This window comes from Cotesia typhae, unplaced genomic scaffold (genome assembly GCF_013202065.1).
Source record: "Cotesia typhae breed Kobodo isofemale line unplaced genomic scaffold, CoteBio_Ctyphae contig_5, whole genome shotgun sequence".
Lineage (NCBI taxonomy): Eukaryota > Metazoa > Arthropoda > Insecta > Hymenoptera > Braconidae > Cotesia > Cotesia typhae.
This window is the reverse complement of record NW_027423757.1, coordinates 3877570-3902265: the sequence shown is the minus strand read 5'-3', so window position 1 is coordinate 3902265 and position 24696 is coordinate 3877570. Positions and strand designations below refer to the sequence as shown.

At 32.0% G+C, this 24696-nt stretch overlaps 1 protein-coding gene across 1 annotated transcript in view; it reads right to left on the bottom strand.

The window, feature by feature from the left end:
• Nucleotides 1-12414, bottom strand: part of Tara (SERTA domain-containing protein 2 taranis) — a 49127-nt gene extending 36713 nt beyond the window's left edge. The window contains exon 1 of the mRNA XM_074249468.1: nt 12306-12414. The gene's annotated coding sequence lies outside the window, so the exon portion shown is untranslated. The remainder of the gene's footprint in view (nt 1-12305) is intronic.
• Between the last annotated feature and the right edge of the window lie 12282 nt (nt 12415-24696).

Sequence of the window (24696 nt, the reverse complement as noted above, 5' to 3'; positions counted from 1 at the left end):
AATTCGAGTCATTTATCACAGCCGTATTCTGTTTTGATGTATTCAACATATATATTACTCTTATAGATAATGAATTTTCTTTTTTTTTTTTTTGCAAAATATATATGTATAAATATATAACAGTTAAAAAAAATAAGGTTCAACTATGCGGGGAAAAATAGAGATTTTTTGTAAATTCTTAATCCGTTCAGAGGGTTAGGGATTTAAGAATTAAAATTCTAATTAGCAAATCATTAATATGTAAAATTTATTTTCAAGTTAATTAAAAAATTATCACATTGTCTTCTCATTTTTGATCAGCAATCAATAATAATTTAATTACTAATTTATTCAGGCGTGAATAATAAAAAATAATTCGACTAAGAATTTCAATTTAAATAGATTCTTTAAAATAATATAATTAATAATTATAATTTTCATGGCTGATATAAGATAATTCTATAAACGATTTAATACTTAAAAATAATTTGATAAGTACTTTAATTATATATCGTAAATTCAAAATATTTGAATTACATAATTGATTCTAAATGATGAATTAAAAATGTGAGAAATCTGAATTTATGGGTTATTCAAAGTAATTAAACAAACTATTGCAATCAATTATTAGCAGGGAATTTATTTAAGATTAATGGCCTAAACGTTTTTATTTTTTAATATATTACGAATTACTATTAATTTTTATTCCGAAAATTTTTAAAGATTTAGTCATTTTACATATAGAAGAAAGTTACAAAAGTAGCAAATACATTAAGACAATTTTCTTCAATGGTTTTTATACTCAAACTAGAATTCAAATTTGCGCGCGCAAACGCGCGCCTAAATATAGAGTTTGCATATATTTTCATGCTTATGATATATTCGACCAATCACATCACGAATAAATTGATGCCACATACATTTCATTTCAATTTTATATTAAGGATATTAAGGATTATTCTTGGGTTTTGTTAAGTACGTGAAGCGAAGTCATTAGGCTTCAGATAGAAAAAAGAGAGAATGAATTTCACTATAGGAAAATTGTCATTTGTGAATGATGGTTCGATAGTATAATGAGTTCCTAATAACTCAAGTAATTTTCGTAAGCTACTGAAATTTCAGACGCTAAGCGTATTATGTTTATGAATTCCATTTGAATATATCGTTCATTTCATTGTCAAAAGAATTTTTTCATTAGCATACATTTTGAACTTTGAAAAATCTATTATTTGACTGTTACTTTTATGTTGCAATACATTCAAGTTTTTCAAGTGAATTATGTACCTTTTCTTGCAATTCAGTTTTATTTCATCTCCAATTAAAGAAAATACTTTAGATAAATATTTTTTCGACAAAAACTTTGATATTGTCAAGTAGTCCTATCCTTCTTGAGATGTCGCAAAAAAACATGCTCATTTTTTCTGTCTCACTTTATCGTGGGTTCCCTTATACATTATATATATATATATATATATATATATATATATATATATATATATATATATATATATATATATATATATATATATATATATATAGCATGTTTGATCCTTTTGTCGGTAGAGTAGCAAGTGGTCTTGTACTACTGAGTAAATTCTTCCGTTTACTTAAATACATAAAATCGGAGTTTAAAAAGAGTCTCGCGGCCACTTTGGGTAATCCGATGCCAGTGGTTTGGTGCGTGGTACGTGATTCACTGGGAACAATTTAACCAGTTAAGTTACTGTTTACTGGGTAAAACAGTGCGAAAATAGCTGCCGCGGCGTGTGTTATTTTCAATTAATTTTATACTAGTGTAGGGATCAACGTTCCGTGAACGAGAAGTAGGAGTAGAAATGCCATGCCAGCGCCAGTGGGAGGAGAAAAGGGAGAAAATAAAAGGTTGTAATGAGTAAAGAAACGAGAGTACGTGTCGACCCATGAGATTACCAGTCACAAAATCACTTTTCTCTTATTTTTTTCGCTGCCTTCTGTCTTGTCGCGGCCCCCATTATACCCATTCTTTTTATCCTCTTTCACAAATTCCCGTCACCAGACGCTTATAACCCTGACCTACCTATCAAAGGTAGTATTACTCTTTAAATACATAACAACAGAAAAGATTTTGCGTTTATACTCAACGGGACTTTACAAGTGTTTATTGTTATATTTTTATTGCCGGATCAAAAATATCAAACTGACAAAAATCGGAAGTTTATTTGTGGTATTCATTTGATTATAATACTCGAAGTGAAAAATGTTGATGAAAAAATTAAGTTGATTCAAGAGAAGAAATTTTAAATAATTTTTTTTGTATTGAATATGTTCTTAACACAAGAGTGTATATTCTTGAAAATTTCTGAAACTACACTTATTTGTCTGAAGAATTGATTGAATTTATCAAAATATTTTTTTATTTAATTGAAGTCGTAAAAAATTAACATATCAAGTTGTTAATTTAAAAAAATTTTTAAGGCCGGAAATCTTTGTTTGGACGTAATTTTTATTTTTTGATAAAATTTATAATAAAATTCTTTATATTGATCTTTGTAGTTAAAATTTTGTTCTCACGAATCATTTTATATCACTGCTTATTAATTTCAAAGTGACTATAAAATCTTTATTTAAAAAATTAAAGTCACAGTTATTCAATTTTATTCTTTGAAATCTAATTGTTCATAAATAAATTATTAAAAAATAAAATTTTACAAAATCTCCGTTGTCAAAAATGAGTTGCAATTGTATTTACTAAATAAATTGTCAAAATTCCAATTTGAGTTCCAAAATGAAAAAATTGAAATTGAAAATGTAATTATACTTGAAGTACATACATACTTATATGAATTTTATATAATATTTACTGCTCCATAAATCCTAAAATTTTTTTTACGCCAACACGTGTTGTTTGAAATAATAATAAATAAATAAATAAATAAATAAATAAATAAATAAATGATTAATGTTATTTATAAAACAACAGTTATATAATTAATTAGACATAAAAAAAAGGCAAATGTGCTTAAGCACTCGTAGTAAGTTAAATACTAATCATAATATATCATTAATAATAGAAACGCGTGTTTATTTGTTAAGATTTATGATGCATGAATACAGGCATCGACACGCAGACAAGTATAACGACATTGAAGGTAAATAGACAGTGGCAATACAAAACCGAGGATTGAGTTTATAGATATATACATGTATAGAGCAGCAGTGAGGTAGGTCGGATGCACGTACGTCAACGAACCGACCCACGGAAAGTGCGAGTCAAGCATTAAATGTACGAGAAAGACACGAGAAGTGTTGTATATGTATAAAACTAACAAAGTGTGTAGCTATATATCGAGGGAATTACGGGAACAAGAGGGCGGCTTATGTAATCGGTATCTCGGAGATTAGTTTTACGACACATTGAGCGGCCCAGCGTGATGTTGTGATTATTATTATTGTTATTGTTGTTATTATTATTATTGTAATAGCTGTGCGGTCGCGCGCCAAAGAGTCAAATCTACTCATCGAGACTAGACTTCTACTCGGGTGTAGTGTGCTCTCATCTGATATTATGTTTGCTATATAACTCAGCTACTCATCTGTGCGAGTCTCTCATATTATGTGAAACGTGCGTGGGCAACGGCCCAAATCATTGTTGTTAAAATATTAATCACTCGGGATGATCACTCGTGTGAATATAACAGATGGATTAACTCGATTGGTCACTAGTTTATTAGTGTGCGTGAATATATCACATGTGATTTAATATTATATGCTCAATGTATATGTAAGTAAATATAGATTAGTCAAGTTTTAAGTGTAAGTGTCGATTTCGATTTCGATGTGAATATTGTTGGGTGATATTGTTTAGTGTAGGTCGTGGCAGTGGTTTGATCATTTGATGTATACTTTGGATTGGTTTCATTTACGATATATCTTGGCGCCATTCACGTGGGTATATAGACATTGATACTCAATAGATATTATCTATATATTTATTTAATCTGCGATATAATGAATGAACCACCTGTCATGACTCTACCAAATTTATTTGTATTGCATTAATAATTGTTGATACTCATTTAAATGTTTAACCGGCAAACTGACGTGTGTTTTTACTTGGCTCAAGATTTGTAGACAATTAATTTTAGAAAGATTTTTTTACTTCAATTGATATAATTACATATGTTTTACCTAGGTCTTAATATTTTATGATGGAGTGTTATTTTTAATAGTGGTTTGAAATTTTTTATTTTTTGTAATTTAATGCTCTACAGTATAAGGTGTGATTTTCAAACAAAAGGTATTTTTAATTTTCACTCCAAATCACTCATTAATTATTTATATGTTTTGATTAGTTTGAAATGTGTTTATCTATCTATTTATCCGAAGAAATTGTCCGACGTCCTTTTATTGTCTTTAAAACGTCAAATTATTAATTTGAAAACAATACAATAATTTCATGATTTTATCTTCAAGTTCTGACCAGAATCATTAAGATAAAAAAATGACCAGTTTGTAAAATTTCACATAATTTTTATTCCTAACTTATATCTTGTAACTCCAAAAATTTGTTTTTTAACTTATAAACTCAAATTCCAACCAGACCGATGTCATTTTAATATAAAAGTAAATTTCCTACAAAAAAGTCCTTTGCCATTTTTTTGTATCTCTCATATTTAGCTTACTCCTAAAAATAGTATTTTTTATTCGATCAAATTAACCACAAAAATTAAAAAAAAAAATAAATAAATAAAAAAATCCTCGATTAATATCTCCGGAAATTGAACCCTACACTTGAAATAACTCTCTCGTAAAATGCTCGACACCAAACCGGATACAACTTAATATTATTTTGTCAGAAAGCAAGTAATCTACTTGACAGTAGATGGATGCGCGGGAAAAATGTAGCTAATATAAATGTTAAATAAAGTCGCACCTTAGACTGACTCGCGCTACTGGCCAGCTCAAGGCTGATGCCTAGCTGGGTCGCATTCCAAGCTTGGATGCAGTAGCTGAGAGTACCACTTCTATTTTGTACGCCACGAGCGTTGGCGGATAACTTTAAAGAGATCGTGTGTGTAATACACGTATTGAATATAACTACAGAATACAGATATAGAAAGAGAGATAGATAGGTAGATAGATGTAAGTACGGATTAATAAAAAATTGCTAGCTTCGTGCATATATTCCCGATATTACTATATTATGCGATAGAACGATGCTACGTATGTAACTTTGCTCGGGAGCTAACTCTGCTGGAGTTTGTGTATCATCAAGCGAAGTTGTTGCTTTGCATTTATACTTGTTGAATCAGAATAAATATAAGTATAAGTACAAGTATTGTGTTTTTTTTTCCTTTTTTTTCCTTTTTTACGTTTTTCAATTTAACCGTCAGTAAGTAAGAGAACATTATATAGATTGCGGTAGAATAAAAATGTGTATAGGGATTAAAGTTGTGGATAAATGGGATAAAGAGAAAACTAAAGCTGTTAATGAATGAATAAAAAAGTTTTTAATGCTTTAGAAGCTCTATCATTTGAGAGTTTTATAATCGCTCTTGTAGTAGATTATTTCAAGTATTTGAACCGCGTGGTGAGCGATTAAAATGTTGCAAATCCTCGTGGTGAGGTTCAGAGTTTTAGGTATGCTCACCAGAAATATTTTGTGTTATTATTTGAAACCCTTGATCAGTATTATACAAGCTCATACTGATGATATAATAATTACTCGCTGTATATGATTATGTGATGTATGTATGTACTATATACTGAATGTTTATTGAGTATCCATCCAATTTTATCAAGAGCTCATTATTGGTAATATTAATTCGTTTAAACAAAAAGAATAATGAAGCGCACATGTACGTCTGTGTATTTAATTGAACGAATTAAAATGAATAAATTCTCATTGTAAATTTTCATTGGATTGATTAATTTTAATTTTTATTTCAATTACATTTTTTCTGTAATGAATGATTTTTAATTATTCACTAATTAGCAACACCCGAGAGACCTGAAGATTCTTGAGATGTACGATCGAATAGAATTATTTTTTAATATGATCGTCGATCAGATTTTCGGATAATTTCAGCGATAGTTTTGTCAATTTTTAAACGTCAAAAAAATTTTTTTTTAACGACATCAAGAACACGGCGGCGCGTGCAGTTGAATCATAAGTTGAGTAGAGAACAGACAAGAGAGTCGGAGAATAAAGAGAGGAATATCCGTGGCACACTTATTTGTGACGGCCTGAGTCACCGTTCAACTCTTTAAGTTAAACCACGATGTATGTTCCGAGTATTCTGTACTACTCAGAACGACATACTTTTGCAAGTAACTAGTTATTTTCCTGCTGATACTTCATAGTTTCTCGGTGGACTTTTATCACCTGTTATTATTTTAATAATTCTGACTTTAGATTTTTTTATCAATTTGGTTTTAAAAAATAAAAAAATTTTTTCATGTAACACTGAAAAATAATTAATTTACTTGCAATTCGGTATAAAAACTTGAACACCGATGGTGTGAAAGTCACACTTTAATTCTCGAAAGTATAAATAAAAACTTTCATGGCGATTGTGGAGGAAAATTGTATTGAATTTTGAAAAAATTTTATGGAAAGATGATTCGTAAAAAATTTTAGTTAAAATTTTGCGTGATATTTTCAAGATACAAAAATAATAAAAAACATCTCTTATTTTTCATCCAGGATTTTAAATTAATTTTTTATTTCTACTACGAATTTTTTTATGTAAAGTTTTTGTGAAAAAATTTAAGGAATAAAAATAAACAAAAGCCTATTTTAATTTCCAGAAAATCAATACAACTTTCGGTAAAAAAAAAAGAACTTTTCCCAGCATATATAAATCCAAGTCTAAAATCGATCGTTATCTTTGTTCTATCATATATAACAGTCTCTGTCGTAGTGACCTATTTAGGCAGCAACAAGGCCACAAGCTGGCTTTGGCCTCTGGTACTTTTTTTTAACTCTCTTACTCTCTCATCTTATTTACCGTATCGCTTCTTTACTTTCCTTCAAGCTCATATACATATGATATGCATCTATATATACGTAGAAAATGTGTGTGAGCGACGTTTGATATATACATTCAAACAACCACGCACGTCAACATAACAAAAGTAAGCACATACCCGCGGAGCATAAAGCATAAGCATCAACATATCAACGCTTACTACATACGCTGACCTGTGTACGTTCTGCTCGAGACGTGCATCACGATATATCCGGAAGTAGAGGGTCTTATTTTTCGAGCACAAAAGTCACAAGATTAACTTATTCCTATAGTCAAAATAAAATGTTTTATCTTTTTTGTATACATTCCTACAAGTAATCAAATCGTCATGTGTGTGGATGATAATAATGTTTACGATCGGATTTACTCTTATTTGAAGCCAGACTAATGCGAGTACACGCGTTGTTTTTTATAATTTCAGTGTTTTGTTGTTGTTGTTTTTTTCAGCGTCTACACACGTGTCTCGTTTCTTATGCACATACAGAGTTCGCCAGAGCCAGAGGCGACGACGTATGCAGACGTATTGGAGTCGAGTCGTGCAATCCTGCGACCTTCGGACACGGCCTCGCGATCATACATGTATATACATGTTTACTACTATAGTTGTGTCGTCCGACCAAGGACGATTGTCGCGCCGAAATTTTTAAATTACATTGATTAATTTTTCACAGAAAAAAGCTGTTACATGTGTTTTGTTCACTTATTGTGAGTAAACATTGTGTAATAAATGATCAAATATATATATATAAAAAAAAAAAAAAAAAAAATGTTGATAAAAATAAAAAGGATGCAAAATGTTAACTAATTTTTTTGGAGCTGAGTTGTGCAACGCTTTAAATATTTTAAGGTGAGAGTGTATGTGAGATGTTTTATTTTAGGCAGGACGACGTAGCTGCAGTCTGCAGTTATATATACTATACTAGAGTAGCGCATTCTTGATAGTCTATACATGTCTGAGCTTGCACGAACAAAGTTTTAGGCATATGTGTGCAGACTACTATTGTATGTCGTATGTATATGATAGAAAGATCTAAAAGAGTGTCTGAAGTCTGAAGTCGCCCTCGAACTTGTCGCGTCTTGTAGGCAGGAGCAGACTAAAGTCTGGGAGTACAGAGACGGGTAAATAGTATAAGAGTTATAATAAAAACAAAGAGCAAGTGAGAAATGACGGTGAGTGTTGGTAAAAGATTAAAAAAGGATGAAGAGTGTGGTGTTAGTTTGAAAAGCAGCTGAGAATCCACTGGCTCACGCTACAGAACACAACGTGCGAAGAAATGAGTAAAGATAGAAAGGTGCAGAAAGAAACGAAACGAAACGAAACGAAATGAAATGAAAGAGTTGAGGTAAAAATAATAAAAAAATAATGAGAATAAAAGTGGGAGAGAGAGGATGAATGCCACGTGGTCGCGGTTCGCAACCAAAAGTGTCGGGGTGCTCTATTCCGCGGTATAGATAGAGCTCACCACCAGACCAAGACCACGTTTAGTTATCCGGCGCTCAGCTCTAAAACCAAACTTTTTGACATTTTTCGCAGTCCCGCGGAAATATGGACGTATATGTCGAGCCACGTGTGTGGGGAATGCGCAAAGCCCGGAACTTCCCGCCGATTGGTCCGTGAGATCCACCAATCCTGGTGGCTAAATCATCCGGAGAGAGATGGAAATAGGCTGATGCTGGTTGTTTGGGCGCCAACGTAAAGAGAGACGATACGCAATTGGGGTAGGGATGAATTTTTAAGAGAAACGAGATAGGAGAGAATGCGGGGAAGGCAGAAATGGAGATGGAGATCGAGACGGAGGCTGCTGTTCGATGAGGGAGAGAGAGTGAGAGATAGATATGATGCAGTACCGTAGGATGAGAATCTGCAGATTATATTTAGCTCGGAGTTGTAGAGAGATGTGGTATTTCTCTGAGATGCTGAGATATTATTATCCATGCAGGGATAATGTTAAAGATTTGTTTGGAGAAATACAAGAATTATCGCTACTTTTTTCATTTTTTAGCTCAACAGCTTATTTTATTGCACTCTTTGCGAACCTAGTGACTTTCTCGGTAATTTGTTAAGGTAAATCTTGAAAAAGTTACAAGTCTCAGCCGCTAATCATGTTCGACTTAGAGAAGGGTTCAGCAGAGATAAAGGAGAAAAGGGCCCCGGTTCGCGGCGTACGTCGCTGAGAAGAAAAAGAAACATTTGTGACGTAGGACGTGGACTCCTGGGGAACGTCAGACCAACGAACAAAGGACACTTTGAAGGGAGACAAAAGAAAGACTGGTATTGAGAGGAGACTTGCTTGCTTCCCCTCACATGGTACACTAGAGAGGGATCTGATCATCTGTTCTTGCCTCGATTCAGTGTCTTTATGTGTTTGGTACCAGAGTGGATCAAAGTCATGAAAATTAACCCTCCTAATATTTTTCTACCACCTCAGAATTTTCATTTTACATTTTTATAAAAATAATAATAAAATTTGTCTGTCTGAATTTCCATGGCAGTATTGGAACGCGAGCTTTCCCTCATTTAGAAAGCTTTTTCTCTGTCGTCATCATTCTCTCATACTTTGGGTTGACTCTTTTTCTCCTGTACGGTGCTCCTCCGGAGTAGAGCTTAAACTCTACACTCTATACTCTACACTCATCTCGGTCCTTCTCGCTCTTTAGTGCAGTGAAGCCAAGCACACTGTTATGTCGGGGTCTCTATAATATTCTCAGTGAGATATTTCAGAGAGAGGAACTCTGCTCCGAAGCCTGTCTAACGGCGAACGAGTTAGCTCAGTTCTGCCAGAAAGGGTTCGGATCTCTCGATCTTTGTCTCCCGGTTTAACTTCTCCCTCACCATCGTATAAACTCCCACTCTCAACAGTATTTTCTCCTTTTCCTCTTGCCTCTTACCTCTTACTCTGCTATATTATACGTTCTGTAGATACAACACATCTCGTTTATGTATACTACTAAAGCTCTTGCTCTCTCTTTCTCTCTCTCGGTCTTTATTTTCCTCAGCTCGTCTTGTTTTCTCCCAGTGAAACCCTACCGTGAGTCACTTTGTCCTCGTTTGGTCCTTCTCCAAGTAGTTACCGTCAAAAATATCCTCCTTTACTTGGCACCCTCTCTCACTCGCTCTTGCGCAGTGCTACGAGCTCTTCTCACTCCTCAGAATTCTCCTCTTGTCGTTTACGAGGCCTCTGTCCTTCTCAGGCGCTCTTTTACTAGCTAGCGCTTTCTTCTTCTCACTTTCCGTAGAATTGTAGGGGAGAGCAGAGTTTAAATTGAGAAAGCCTGGGGTTCGAGACAAGACTCTGAGTCTGTATATGAGTCTACTACTACTACTACTACTACCTTCTACTACTCTGTTTGCGTTCTACTTCGAAATCTACCATCTACTCTCTACTCTCTACATACTGGTATCGTCTCGTCTTATACACTTAACTCTACTTCCATTTGGTTCTACCACCATTACTAAATCTACGGCATTTACTTCTACAGTGATACTAACAGCGTCTGCGTGGATTGGACGTGAGGATATATACAAGAATAAGAACGAGAACGAGAACAAGAACTAACAGGAGTATATATATACTGTGTAGAAATAACGACGAACCAGCGGGTGCTGTGGAACGAGGGAGAAACAGAAAGCAAGATAGACGTGGATGAAGGGGCAGAACCAAGAGAAAGAGAATTACCAGAGAAACGAGACTTGACGTATATAGATATATATTTATGTATTATATGTGTATGGTTGCGTACTGTACCCACGTTGCAGAAATAAACCCTCTATATCTTTATCTTTATCTGTATAATATATAAAACTGCAGTATGTACATGTACATATATCTGTATCTACTGGTAGTGTGTCGACTAGAGAATGTTAGAGAGAAAAACAACCCTCTATGATCGTTACTTCTTGACGAACATCGGATTAGAATATGATGATGATGATGATGATGAGATACAGCAAAAAGTTAAAAAATGCATCTTTGTCGAAACTTTTTTTTTGAATTCCTTTTTAGATCAAAAAATATGTACATATAGGTGGACTATTTTTTTATAGAACGCAAAATAAAAAATGTTAATTAAATTATTTTTTTGTTTGGATGAAAAAAGTTTAATTTAGTGAATAAATTTAATTGAAAAGTTTAAAAATAATTTATAATTAAAAACACGTGTAATGGAGGAAAACTTATGGGAATTTTTGAAGAAGAAAACTAGTGGCATTGAAAAGAATTGAAGAGAAGGGGGATGAAAAGGTAAGGTAGTATAATTAGGAAGGGAGCAGGATAATGCAGAAATAACAAATTGAAACTGTGACCAGTAGGCTGAGAAAGAGACAGTGCGTGCGTGAGGAACAACAAAAGTGAGGTGAAGGAGGATAGACAGCAGATAGTGGAGAAAAAAAAAAGAGAGGTAGGAGTCTGACGGTAGATGAGAATGAGGAATCGCAAGTAGAGTAAAGTATTGGGGGAGAAATAAACGCGGAGTTGGACGAAGGGGTGATAAGTTGGAGTGGGAAATCCTGGTGCTAGTGTGGGTGGGCTTACTGTACACCGTCAGAATCGAGAGAAAGGGGAGCGTGTACGCGAGAGAATACCTAAAATCGATTTGTGTTAGTAATTGTGCTAGGACTTTGCTGATGTGGGTGCGTATCTGTGTGAGGGGCAATGCTCTACTCTATGGTTTAACTCTCATATGTTCTCTCCTTCTCTCTCTCATATATATATCTACACATTAAAACTTAGTGGATATATATTTGCACACATCAACTCATATGTGTATAATACATATGAAAGCACTTGTATATACATATTATATATACATTGTTATATAATAATGAATATAAATGTACATATATGAACACATATGTGAGTTAGGTTCCATGTATAAGTTCGATCCGCTCGTGGCTTTGGTCGAGGGATTTCTCTGTAGATCGTCATGGTACATATATGTGTATATGTATCATACATATGACAGAGAAAGATTTCACCATTGGTTGATCCTCTCCGTCATACACATGCACTAACACCAGTACCAAGAATTACACGTATGTATTCATCCATGGACTAACGAACGAGCTTTACAGAAATTTCGCGCTAGTCGCGAATCTCTCTCTATATATAGTACATACAGTATATACATGTGTTGTATAGATATATATATATATATATATATATATTCGTGATATAGATCTCAATTTATTTTCTATTAGTTTTGTGATATGAGATAAAAAACAATGATCAGCCCAAAATGATTTGTGTTCAAAAATTTTCACCATATTAATAATAATAATAATAAGTTTTTAAAAAAATTAATTATTAATACACTTACGTATTACCGCCATTCGTCAGAGTTACATGTTGCTGATGGCTATAATTTATGAGAGCGATGACGATTATACAGTAAAGAAGCCGTCATCTGTTTGATTGAAACTTGGACACTAAAAAAAAAAAAAAATTACTTGATTTGAGAAATTTTTGTTAATTTAAGTAAATTTAAAAAGATAATAAAGGAAAAAAAAATGTAAAACAAAAAGAAAAGTGTGTATTATCGATGTATTGGGATGTGTGCGTATCAATCAGGTTTTATTTTTATTAGTAATTAACACGGGACAATAAATCCCTTTCTTGTTGAATCTGTTAGCACAACGTGGTTGTGTGGTGGCGTAGGTAGAGCACTAGTACTGACGGCATTACGCGCGAAGTGCATCCCTAGGTAATTTATATCATTTGTATTGGCTTCCCGGGCCCCAGCGTACGTGAGTGAATGCACACACGTCCTTCTGTTTGTTTTTTATTTTTGTTATTGTTTTTTCTTTTCAAGCTTTTTATAGTCCCTTAATAAAAGTATTTCACCTGCTACGATATAACCATATAATGCTGCTACAGTAATACTATTAACTATATATGTATATAAATAAGTGTGTGTATATGTGTGCATTAAACTCACTCTTATTCTAGTACATAATGGAACACAATATTGAAGAAGAGTATACAATACGCCCATGACGTCAGAATAAAGCCGCTACCCACGTGTCGCACATAGTGAATATCTTCTCAGGTCCACGTGGATAAATCTTTGGATCTTTGGTGCAAAAGGACGATTTGTGCTGGATTAGATCAATCTATTGTGGATTTATGTCAAAGCTATCTACAATCACCTCAACCCTTTTTTAGATGTTCTAAAATCACTTGTAAATTTAATAAATATGTTTTAGGCACAAGGAAGGAGCTAAATATTTCAAATAATTTTTTAAAGACTTAATGAAATTAAATAGAAAATTTTTAAATCTTAAAAAAATTAAAAAACTTTAAAAGACACATTTTCACCCTCTTACGCTTGAGTGATGAATGAATTATTATTATTATCATATCATAGATGTTGAAGATTTAACGATGAAATATGTTGTCAACAGATTTAAATACGATGAAAATTTCTCATATAATAAAATGAAAAATTTCAATAGATCGAAGAAAGTATGTATATAAGCGAAAGGATCGAAGATAGTATAAAGTATAAACTAAAAACAAACAAAAATAACTTTTAAGTCTTTTGCCTTTTTTTTTTTTATTTTCTTATTCGGTTTGATTTTTTTCCCTAACGTTATTTACTTTTTTTGCTGTCTACATCTTGATTTTGACTCCCTATACACATTCATAAAATATATACATGCCTGAATGCATATGTATATCTGTAGATATATAGCGTTATATTCCAAGTGTGCAGGCTATTTCCGTCCCTTACAAAATCGAGGAGGTAAAATTATAATTTGTCATATTCATCAGAACACCCTCTCTTTATCGCATCTCTATCTACGTATACATATATTTCTGTACTTTTATTTAGTATACTTTTTTATCCTGATAAACTCTTTCTTCTTATTTTTCTTTTTTCTTCTGGTTTTCGTTTTGCCTTTACTTCTTCCAATCAGTTAACATCGAAACTATGAGTTCAGGTAAAACTAAAACCATATATCTCTATTTGTATTAAAATCTGCTGAGTATTATATTAATATCGACAATGATGTCTATCCATTTATATGAAATCTCCCTAACATCGCTTTACCCCCAGCGAAAACCAGAAAGCAGAAAGCCCTCTTCTTTTTCTTTGTGCTGCGCTTCGATTTATGCCGATGATATACCATTGTTTCATCTTAACTTTTCAATCCACTTTGTAAAAAAATATCATACTTTATTATTAATCATTTTAATTTGTATATGAGACTTCAAAAAGCTTACAACATCCAAAAAATTTTCTAATAAATTATTTTGGTATTTTTAAAAGTTTACTAAACTCAATTTTTTAAATAAAAATTATCCATTAAAAAACTTAATTTTATTTTAAATATAAACAAAGAAAACTTCAAGTGTAGTCATTAAAATTTTTAAAGTTTAAAAAAATGTTGATCAATTCTAAATAATCAAAATTAATTTTGTATGAGCACTAAATATTTGAATATTTTTAAAATATAAATCATTTATTCCCATTAACAAAAATTTTCCAATAAATTCAAACCTATAAATAATAAAGTCATATAATATGACAATATGACAATATGACAAATTTTCAATTAAAATAAATCACTAATAATGAGTTTAACCCGACTATTGAAGATTAAAATGACTCCAAAAATAACATTGAATCGGCAATAATAGTATGATCTTATTAAATCACTCCATTATCGTTCACTTTTGATTTCAACAATTGTACTCTAACTGTACTAAACGATCAAAATTAATAATAAACTACCACCAGTTTATTAACGATCCAGAAAATAGAAGACAATATAATATAAAGTAAATTATATTTCAATGTTTCAAATTTAAACTTAAATAATCAATTGAATATTAACATAAATTTAAAACATTAATTAGGGATAAAATAAAATATTTAATTGAATAGCTTGATAATAACAGGCGTTTTAAATACTCAACTTTGAAATTCATAATTATTCCCTAATGACATACCGAAAATTGTGTAGGTTGTATTTCATCAGATGTCAATGTATGGAGGAAATATCAATCTACAAACCTTTTAATTAGAATAATTTATAACCTGAGTATACATTCAGACCATAAAGTGCGTATTTCATCCATTTTATTGATATTGAACATTGAACATTGAGCATATATGTATTTATATCTAGTGTGAGTGTATAACTGGTGTACTAATAAATAAATACATATATCTCACACCCATGAGAAATTGAAAATATAGACATAGACAGAGAGATATTTAGTATGTATCCACATGGATCCATTAGTCATTATAAATGAGGCAAATACAACGAGACAATTGTGTGCCAGCCGCAATACTGAAGAGTCCATTGATTTTGCTCTTGTTTCCCGCATTTGACGCGTTACAGACTACTCTCTCCTCTTGTTATTCGTCTCTGTACTCTCTATAGTACTCTCTACTATAACTCTACAACTATTATCCACACTCGTTCATCTATAAACGCAGATCTATATATATATATATATATATATATATGTATATTATAGCATAGAACTATAGGTGTAACAATTGAAAAAGCGCGGCTTCGGGGCACGCATGCACCAAGTACCGTGTACCGCGTGTACCACTACAGCGAAACTACTCAAAATCAACCAATAGTTGTCATGTGTTCAATCATACAGGGTGATGAGAATACGCCCCAATACCTACCTCAATCCATCTACTACCTGTATAACTACTATACGTGTACTCTGTACTAGACTTAACATCAGACAACTGGATAAATGTACGTATATATAGGCATTCATCGCGATATTAATGATATATATCCACGCTTGTATGAGTACATCATCCCCTCTGGAATATAGATTCATTATGCTCGTGAGTGTTACCGGCAATGTTCCAAGTTTCGAAAACAACTATTTCTACTATTATCCGACGATGATGGCCATTGTGTTCATGTTACCTGCAAATGTTTGTATGCAAGTACCCCTATGTAGCCTTTCACTGTTTACTTTATTTTATGTACTTATTATTGTATTATTCATTGTATTTTTTAATTATATGTTTGTTTTTGTTTTTAATAGACGATAATTAAACACATGCAAATTCTAACAGTGAGGATAAAAAGTTTTGTATTTCAAACCGTAATGAGTGGCCGTTTTTTCATTTTGGATAAAACATTTTTTATTAAGTGTCTTACAAGGATAAAAAAAATTAACTTGATTAAGAAATAAATCTTAAATTAAGTAGGAAATTTACTTCAATCAAAATAATTTTCTTCAAAAAAATTTCAGCGTAAATTTAGAATTAAGTTAAATATTTGGGGAGTCAAAATACGTGTTAAAAAAAAAAGAATGTTTTATTTTGATAAAAAAGTCGCAGATTTAATTGAATTAAATAAACATTTGTTTACAAAAAAATATATCCGTTAAATATTCAATATTTTTACTTGATTCGATGAAATTTCACGTTACCACATCGTCATAAACATATTCGCTTGCATTTACAAATATTTACATGTTTACGCTGAAAAAAATGAAATATTTTTGTTTTTTATAACTAACACAACAATTACTTTATTGTAAATATTTTTCATCTACCAATAATTACACAAATTGAGCTATAAATTAATTGGAAAATTCAATTATTCGAGGTAGGTAATCATGTTTACAAAAAATATTAAACATTTGCTATTATACTCGCGGTTACGCTAAAATTTGATAAAATCCCAATGACTGAATCTGTAAAATTTCGATCGAAATTATAACACTGAAATTAATGTGAATAATACTTATTAATTATTAACTTATTACTCTTGAATTTAACCAGTTAAATAATTGACTTTATATTAGAGCTCGAGTCTATTTTTGATGAATTTAAATATTTATAGAATTAATATTGAATAATCGTAAATTAGGTATTTACATTAGCGACAATTTTAAATTAAATTCATATAGTTAAATTATTGAATAAAACAATCTTAGTCAAAAATAAATATTAATGTGTCTCTTAATCAACTATTTATAGCTTGTTTCACTTGAATAATTTGTAAATTAAAGAAAATTGGATAAATTTGTAGCAGCGTAAAAAAAATTTATCGATTTCTGATTAAATTTAACTTAAGAAAGTCGAACCGTTGTTAAAATAGAATTAAAAATACAAGAAAATTCGTAATAAAAAATTGATTGCTCCTCATGCAGTTGTCACCATCGGTGCACATTTATTATTTACAGTTTGATTTTTTTAATTTTCAAATTTCAAGTACTTTGAAAATTGAAGTATACTCATGAATAAAAAAATAAGTTAGTGATAAATTCCGATTGTAAAGTAACCGTAAAATGATAATAAACTTGAATCCTAAAAAACGTTGGTTACGGCATGACTATCCCGGTGTAACATACAGTGAACGTGCCATCCATCATTTATATTTCATAGCGTAAGCGGCAGTATACTTTCGAACGAAGGAGAATAAACTTAAACGGGCCGTTGAGATTTTAACAGCACAGAACAGATAAGACCAGAACATAAGTAAAAGTAAGTTGTAATGTTTGATGGGGTGTAATGTCTGCTGAAAGTTAAACCCTTTAATTGATCAAAATTTTCACGGTCTGGTGTCTCGTGTCATTATTACCGCGAAAAAAAAGTTAATAAAAATTCAGTCACATACAGCTGGACACATTAATAACTTTGTCATGCATAAATTCATTTTTCCATTCACTCACTCATTCATTCATTTAATGAATAACAAAATAATCCGTCAGTTTTGCTGTTTATTAAAAAAATATTTGATTTATTAATCAATAAAGATAAAAAAATGAAATATTCAAAATTTCGTTATCACTCATAATTTCTTGGATTTCATATTTCACGTTTTTGCTCGTTTGCCTGCTGCATATTCGCTCCTCCTCTGTTTCTCTTCAGGTCTTTCTATCTATACACGAAAAAGTAGAGGTAGCTTTTTCCTTCCCTCATCTCAGGATACTTTGTCACCGTCGATCGTAGTTCGCTGGGATCCTCCACCACCTCCTCCTCCTCCTCCTCCTCCTCCTGCACCTCCAGCTCCAGCTTCGTCTCCACCGGGTCGCTCCTCCAGCTTCACCTCCTCGTACTACTCGACTCTTTCTCAAACTCTCATGAACGCGAGACTCTCAGTCGCCTTCGCAATCCTCCTCCCAGTCCTCCTTCTCTCCTTTTCTCTCAGACTACCACCCGCAGTTTCTTCTTCCTCTCTCCCACTCGGGATACTCACTACGGTTTTTCACTCTCTTTCTCTCCTATATATTTACTACCATCATCTCGGCTCAACACACACACCCTCCCAACCCCTGTATTGCAACTCTCTGCCAAATAACACGAAGCTTTCCCTCTTTTCCTCTGCCCCCGTCGTCTATTCCACCGCCAGAAACTCCTCCTTCACCAGCAGAGTCTCTACTTTCTTTCTCACTCCTGGCGTCCCGTTTTACTTCATTAGGGGATATGAGTTTTTCTACCCTCTTCTTCGTCGTCGCACATGAAAGCTGCTAGCGCGAGTAGAGGGCGTATCTCTAATTTCTTCTCGAGCTTCTGCATGGTACTCCTATACTGCACGGACCCAAAATAATTACAAAATTCCACGCACTTTTTACTACCTCGACTGTTTTATTTTCTCATTTACTGTCTACTTAAAATATCGTAAACTATTTTATCATTATATTCTCATTAATTCTACACAAAACTTTTATATTAAATTATAGTATTCATTTAATATATACGCTTCTATTTTCCCCTCCCTTTTGTTTTTCAAATTAATCATATAGGGTAATAAATTCGTGATAAAATAATCAAATCAAATCTATTTTAAACATTTACTCAATTATTGAAAATTATTATGTTGTAATTTTTAAGATTTTTTGAGCAAAAATTAAAAAATAAAATTTACACTTCGAAATTTCAAAAAAATATAAATGAAAAATGTTTTAATATTCCTTTTAGTACTTATTAATTTTCTAAGCAAAATCAAAAGTTATTGTATGTTTAGTGATTTCAATGTTACATTATTTTTATCTTTAAGTCAATAAAACAAAATTTTGAAAAAAATTGATTCCCAGTTATTTGATATTTAATATAATTAACGCATGATATACACCAACGTCGATAGGTTGAAAGTTCATATCCATGTCTATCAATCTAATTAAAGCACATTACTTTATCGAGTCGACTTATTATCTGTTAGCTTGATAAAATAATCAGGTGAAATCTCGTTGCTTTAATCCACTCATATATTTTTCAGCTAAATTTCAAAATCTACCAAAATGGCATTATAATATTTAACTTTTTATCTAAATTCAAAAATTGTAAAAAATATAAATTTACATCCTAAAATAGTTTTTAAAGCTAATTAATTTAATGGAAATTCCAGAAAGGTGAAAGCATATCGACATTCTGTCCTCAACGAAAGATATCCTTATACATTCTATTTATATTCTCATTCCATCTTTCTCTCTTTCTCTCTCTTCACAAATATCGATCGATATAATACTTTTTGTCGATGTTCAACTCTATTATTTATATACATATACACAGTGGATGGTGTGTCTATGTGCACTTTACCGAATTAAATATTTAGTGGTATATCTGTTGATACAAAAATAACATTTTATATTCTTTCTCCGTACATTAAAAAAAAAAAAAATAAATAAATAAATAGAGTCATCATTAACACAACATTCAAGTAAAAATAATTATTTTTATTAATTACTAGCAAAAAAATATTTACCCTCTCACCCTCATCAGCTTTTAAACACCCTTTATACCGATCATTAGCCGCAATTAGTGAAGATTAACCGCTTTTTTCATTCAAAAGCTCTTACTCTTGTTAAACAAAAAAATAAATATATACGTGCATTTATTTCTTCGTCCCCGTCAATAAATAAAACGTATGCATATGATATTATATGTAGAGCCCTTATATTAATGATTACAGTCCTTGAAACACAAGGGGAATACAATGTAAAACATATATTGTATATTCATGCATGTAAAGAGAAGAATACAAAGCCAGAAGTTGTGAATTTCGCAAGTTCTTTTTCTACGGTGTTGTTCCGTGTGCCGGGTTTCTTATTCGGGTGCGAGTTCGAGTTCTGCCCGCGGGGCAGGTCGATGGGTGCGCGCGGATCGATCCCCCGCGGGTCGTAAGGGGACTGCGACAACGGCGACCTCTTCATCGGTACGTAGACGCATTTGACCAAAAAAGTTTGAATTATTAATCCACTAATCTCTTTCTTCTCAAACTCGGTTCATTCGTTTTCCCCGCTTCTGTCTTTACTTCTATTTTGAACTTTAACTTTTTGACAGCTACCAATTATTGTTTATTCAATATAAAAGAACTTTAACTGAAGTTCTCTTCTTCTACCTTCTACCTATGCACTGCAATTATTATTCAAATTTTTTGGCAATAACTTAATTATTGTTAAACAAAGCAACGATTGATTTTTAAGTTCAAATATTAATAATCCGCAAGTAGTTGAGGCAAACGATGTAAGCTCTGTAGTATATACTTTTCTATATAGATATAAGAGTATAAAGCGCATGGATCGATTCCCCTGGGTATACTTTTGAGCGCGCGGCAGGGATTCGAAACAACATTGGCGCCCTCTTTTCTCCATCAAATTAAAAAATTCTTGATGTCAGTTTTGCTTCTCAAAAATATTTTTTTAAAAAATACAAACCGCATCATCTAAATATTTCTTCCAAGCTACAGGATTAATGACCCATGTGACATTTTTACAACTTTTTGCAGAAATAGGCAAGCATATCGATCAATATATATATTTTAACAGGTCAGTGTACCCACACATATATATATATATATATATATATCGAACGCGAACCTGGATGACTATTTAAACGATAGCGATAAAAAATGTGAGTAGGTAGATTTATAAATCGATAGATGAGTAACGCAGGAGATAGATTTTCTGAAAGAGCCTGATGAGAGTTAGTTTTCAACCCCTCGGTCATATATATGCACTTGTATACGCACATGTATATGTATACAAAACCAGGGGTTGCGTAGTAAAGTCCTGCACCCTTATCGCCGAGGGGTCGAACCCCCAATAGAACCTATTTTCCAGCCAACCATCGCACGCCGTACTTTTCGTCCCTCGAACACGCTCCGACACGCCACGTGTACGGTGTAAGCAGAATAGAAGCAAAACTACTCTCTGCATTCTGCTCTCCGCAGTACACGTCCTATCGGTGCTGGTATACCCTCAAGGAAGCTTACATACAATAGTTTCAGCCCCCGTAAACTTTACCGTGCACTTCTTTCTTTACGAACTACGCTGCGTTCGGGCTAGCTGGTTCACTCTATTATCTATTAAATTTTTTTGTTTCCGTCTTATTTATAAAGCTTGGCTCCGTGAACTTCTTTTGGGGAAAGAATTTTTATTTATTAATCTTTTTTTATTTTAACTTGGTAGAATTTTCAGCCATTCTCAAAGTTACTTTTAAAGTTGTTATGAACATCGTTTACATAAAAATTATCTGAAATTATTTTTGGACTTAATTTTTGGTTTTTTTTTTTTTTTTTTTTTTTTTTTAATTTAATTTGATGAAAATTATAGCCATAGGCGTAACAATTAGTAAATTGAACTATTTGTATGTAATTTTTAAATGGAAGCAAACAAATGACGGAAAAAATAAAATGATAGAATATATTGAAACAAAAGTGGTATCGGTAAATTTTTTATGAGGCGAGGAAAATGTAAAGCGATAGAGTAATTGAAGAGAGAAATTTTAGGTGAAGGGAGAAAGAGTGTTGGATAGGATATAGAATAGAGAGGATAATGGAGAGTATATGTATATGAGTATGAGAGGAGAAGGACGAGGGACATTGATGTGAGGGACGAACGAAAGAGGGAAGGTCCAGGGGATGTTGGACGTCGTCCACGTCCCGTTGGTATCCCATCATCACAGCTCCCGCTACGGGTGTACTACCATACTACTATTCTACCAACGCTACGGACTCTACTCGATGTTAGCACGATCGATACGACCACCCCCTCCCCTAGGATACTGGGGCCAATTTTTTTACCGTTCGACTCTCGCGTCTGCGCATCAAACCTTATACTCATGATCTATATATGTGTTCTCCACTACTACAACTATCACTACTACTACTACTACTTCCTATCTTCGCTATACTCCTGTTTATACAAAACCGTGAGCATTTATTATGTATCTATGGTTTATATATATATATCTATATGATACGCGTACGTCTATGCGTCTGTACGATCCAAAATCACTCACATACGTTTTAAGTGCGCATCATGTACATTATGAATCGCGCGTAATACTGAATTTGCACAAACATCATATCTCTGATATGCTTATGCTTGTGTGTCAATCCACCAATCAGTTATATCGGATATATGTGTATATAGGCGAGTTATTATAGAAAACCCTTGAATATACTGTCAATTTCATAGCAATTAAATCTAATTATTTTATGCTACACAAACTCGCTTTAATACAGATACCCAAGAGTGAAAAAATTTTCTGAATACCACTCGATAGTTAGGACACAAATACTTTATGTTTACCAGATATCTAATTTTTAATTCGAAAAAATATTTCAGAGACCAAAAGTATTTTCAGCTAAGTAAATGTTTTTTTTAAATATTTTTTAAACCAAAAAAATTTTTTTGATTCTAGATATAATCCTTTTGGTATATACGAGTAAAATAAGTATCAATGGGATCACAGACGTTGTACAATGATAAAAAAATTTTTAAAATTAAAGAAAAAAAATCTTGAAGCAAAAACGTTATTTTTATAAGATGATAATTTTTGAACTTTTGATTTTTTTTTTCATCTGGAGGCAATTAACAACTTGTCGCACTAGTTGCACAATATACTATTATCAGAGAACAGTTGGATGTGGTCAAATAAAGTATTAACTTAGTAAGAAACACATAACGTACAGATATGTTTAATTAAAAAAAAAAAAAAAAAAGAAAATTTGAAAACCTTTTTTTTTTTTCGAATAAATTAATTGCATGGAATGGATGATTTATATGTGATAAAGGAATGATAATTGATGTAAACTTTCTACTGACGAGTACTTAGCATAAATAACTCAAATCTTAACTTATAACTCATAAGTTAAAATTTACGTTATATGATACATCAAATACGCGAAAAACTTACAACATAAATATCTAATTAATTATTTTATTTTTAAACTCCAGCTTGAATTTTTATAATAATTAATGAATTTGATAAAATTTTAGTAAGAAAAAAATTAAAATAATAGCAAAACACAATATTCGATCGAACAATAGTAGCATTTATGATAAGATTGAATATGGAAATTTTCAGGGAATATTCAAGTTTGTAATACAGAGTTATTGAATAAATCCATGCCGTATATTGAGTTGAATGGTTATTTTACAGAGAAGACGTCGAGCGATGTAACAAACAGCAAATATGCGAGAAAGAGCAACTGAACCCGGCTAAATCTCAGTATGTACGTATAAGTAACTATATAGAGTTTAGTTTGAGTTGAGAGTTGAGTTTATATAGTTGACACATACGAAGTGAAGGCTATATTTAGGTGAACTCTGGCATTATTCGAAGACCGGATGAACTCGACGGACGGATGTACGTATGGACCGACCGACGGGAAGCAGTACCAGAGAATATAGTTCTAGTAGTACATACACACAGTATAGGGCCTCAGAATCCTGCTGTCTGTTCAAGTCTGACGGTTGGACGTAGTAGCCCACGGCAAGCTTGACGTTCGGTCGATATATCCGTTCACTATATATTCAGTATATCTCGACGAATCTCGCGAATAAACAGTTCTGAATTTACCTTTTCTATCTTCTTCTCCTTCACAGAGTTGTTGCTTGTCCATCTGTTATTCTCTATATTTAAGTTCATACAATATATGGTGTGTATATCCTTACACATATCCTCACTTATAATGTGGGCACTAACATTCAATAATTAGAAATTTATTAAAGTAATATAATATTTGAGTACACTGATAAAAAAATTAACTTGATTCAAGAAAAAAAAAATTTCAAACCAAGATATTTATTTTAAAAAATTATTAAATTATTAAATTATTAAATTATTAAATTTAACTTGATTAAATCAAGTTAAATTTACTCAATCTAAGAAAAATTTTTTGATTCAAGAATTTTTTTCCTCAATTTAAAACAATTAAATTCTTGAAAATAATTTTTTTTCTTGAACCAAGATAATTTTTTATCAGAGGAGAGGATAAGTAAATTTCCGGGTGTCACTGTAAATATTCACACTACATCTTATTATATCAAGTTCATTATTTTTTAATTTGTGTCCAATTGACAGTTTACATTTTATTCCTTTCTGAACTATTAAAAATATTTTTCATCTTAATTGACATTTTTAAAACGTCATTTTGGAGTTGATTTTAATTATTATTTCCAATACTAGACTACTTGTGTTGTATTCCAGTCTGTTTACATCATTTTGTATGAAGGTTAGGTACAGTATAAATTGTGCGTAGTCGTGAGTCAAGATGACTCGTGGTCACAGTAGATAATAGCATATGAGTCAGACAGAGATTGTTATGACATACTCAGAGATATTGAATACGATGGTGTTATTTGTAATTGTGTAGAAATATTATAACTCCTTTTTTTCCTTTTTAGAGTAATTATTTAATCGAACAAGTAACTAATGAACCAAGAAAATAATTTTTGAAACACTTTATCAACTTAATTTAAGT